Genomic DNA, 2,503 nt, shown 5'->3' with positions numbered 1-2,503 from the left:
CAGTTATCGAGATTTGACTGCACTAGAAAAGGCTATAACAGATAGCGTAATAAGTAATATTATACGCGTTAAGAAAAAAAAACATGGTTTTGTCAAAAACTCAATTTGTTATTACAACATTTTAAATTGGTTCTAAGATTTAATGTGGAAAAAAAACTAATCATTTGACGAAATTAGCACCAAAAGTTTCTTAAACTAGATATCAAACTAATTTTATTTCAGGTACTTTTAATATAAGGTGAGTCAAACCTAAACAGTAATTTGTATGTCTTTTGATCACAGTCAACAGATATAGCTTTAAAACACAATTTGTAACCACACCAGTCATGCATTTAATTTGTTTATGCATAACTGACAGTCCGCAGTCTGATATTTTAAAGTGGGACGGCATTTAGTGTTTTAATTATTTAATTTATAATTTATTAATATGTAAGAGAATTAGTTATTAAAAAAGAACAAAATACCTATATGTTCATATGAAAAAGATAACCTATGGAGAATAACTAAGACCAAGTACTAGACTACAAACTTGATTTTCTATGTGTTCAGGCCCAAGCAATTTTTTAGCTTATTTTATTTTAGAAGTCATCAGTTATAGGTTTAACATATAAATATTAATAAACATTGTAACTGCTATTAAAATAATAATAGTATTCATAAGTAAATTAACTTGCCTATGATTATTTGATTTAGAATTTAGAATTTGCGTTGTCATCATACATGTTACAGAATGGTTCAACATATGGTCGAACTGTTTTGACTATAGGATCAGCTATAATTGTTTTGGTTTACCTCCTCCTGTAAAAACGACACATTTGTTTACATCGATATGTTCATAGTGTATGTACCTGTGTCATATAGGTTATCCGTTTGCGCAGCAATTGCCACCTCATCCTTCCTCTTAAGGTTCTCCCACAGCGTTTTTAAACTCAGAGAGTCTACATGACAGATTGAGGATTAGTAATTCATAAAATATAGTATTTTAAATAAACCGCCTTGAAATACAAATATATAATTATTTAGTATTAATTATTAGTTACTTGATTTTATGTGTAATGCTTGTGCTATGGTTACTGATTTCTTATTGTCTTGTTTTTTGCTTGTGTCTTATCTTAACAAAATAATTAATAATATATTTTTTTAATTACACCACAATTATTTTAAAACTAGATTTTTGTTATAAATGAATAATCATTTATACATGAAATAATAATAATATTAATAATAATTTAAAAATATTTTATATAATTATGAATTGATATTTTTATAAATAGACAATAATTTTTAACCATATACCAACAACCAAAATTTGTTATCCGGGACATTCATTAAGACACTTCCTCAAGACAATGGGTTGAAAATCAGTTGTGTCCTGGCAAATCTGTGACATATCACTCTAGTCTATTAATTATGTTTGATTGTTTTGCTTTGGGTTCAACATTTAGTTAATTTAATATTTAGCATGATGTAAAATAAATTGTCTTTATTGCTGTAGTTTTTAGTATATCATATCAATTTTATATTATTTATATTTATTAAATAATATATATTTATATTTATAATAAATATATACATATTTTTATTCATTATTAAATAATGGATAAATATTAAAATTGATATGATATAATAACGTATGTAATATATAATTATTTGTATTTACTATACTATAATCAATATTATTCATATTCTCCACACAAAGTTTGTTCCAATATAATATAGCAAAAATCCTTGTGTTATAGTGGTGTGCTTATAGAGTAGGTATACTTCAATAGTATAAAATCTACAGAATACACAAATGATAACCAATAGCCAATAACTATGAACGACTTACAAAAACCACATCTAAGGAGAACTGTTTAGATTTGAAATTTGTATACTGTACACTGTAGTGAAATTATTATTCAATTAAACAAAACAAAAAATGTAAAATACTTTAAATACTTAAAAATTAAATCAAAAATATCAAAATTGATAATAAATATTAATAATCATTTTTTCTTTTCATGAAATTAAAAACAATAAAAAATAAATTAATAACCTCATATATTGGTTAAGATTTGAAATGGTAACCTTCTATAACTATATACAACCATGGTTATACTAATCTATAATCTATAATAATTGATAAAGCAAATTTTGTATTGTTTTTTGGTTTTTTTATGCTTTTTGAAAGCTATATATTAACTACTGGAAGATTTGTTACACTGACCACTTAAATGGAATCCTCATAAATTTCTCTACCGATAAAGTTTTGGGTTCACAATTTCTCGTCTCTTATGTGTGATTAATATCGTCCGCAAATGGACGACCACAATAATTCTGAATAGAAAACATAATATTTACCCTTGTTATTTTGTAATTACTATACCTATTGTTCAGCGTTAAAGGTTTTGAGACTTGTCATAAATTAAGTTATTATGAATGCATAAAAAAATAACACATAACTGCATAAAACTATAAAATAGTCAAGTACAGAGGTTCAAATTTTTGTCACAATACCATT

At 24.9% G+C, this 2,503-nt stretch overlaps 1 long non-coding RNA gene across 1 annotated transcript; it reads right to left on the bottom strand.

The window, feature by feature from the left end:
* Window positions 1-680: 680 nt before the first annotated feature.
* On the bottom strand, window positions 681-1,958 carry LOC126548926 (uncharacterized). Its single transcript, XR_007603041.1, has 3 exons — window positions 1,832-1,958; window positions 1,041-1,111; window positions 681-938 (listed from the first exon to the last, which is right to left on the bottom strand). It is a non-coding gene; the product is annotated as an uncharacterized LOC126548926 (long non-coding RNA).
* Between the last annotated feature and the right edge of the window lie 545 nt (window positions 1,959-2,503).

Source organism: Aphis gossypii, chromosome 1 (assembly GCF_020184175.1).
Source record: "Aphis gossypii isolate Hap1 chromosome 1, ASM2018417v2, whole genome shotgun sequence".
Lineage (NCBI taxonomy): Eukaryota > Metazoa > Arthropoda > Insecta > Hemiptera > Aphididae > Aphis > Aphis gossypii.
This window is presented reverse-complemented; position numbering and strand designations above follow the sequence as displayed.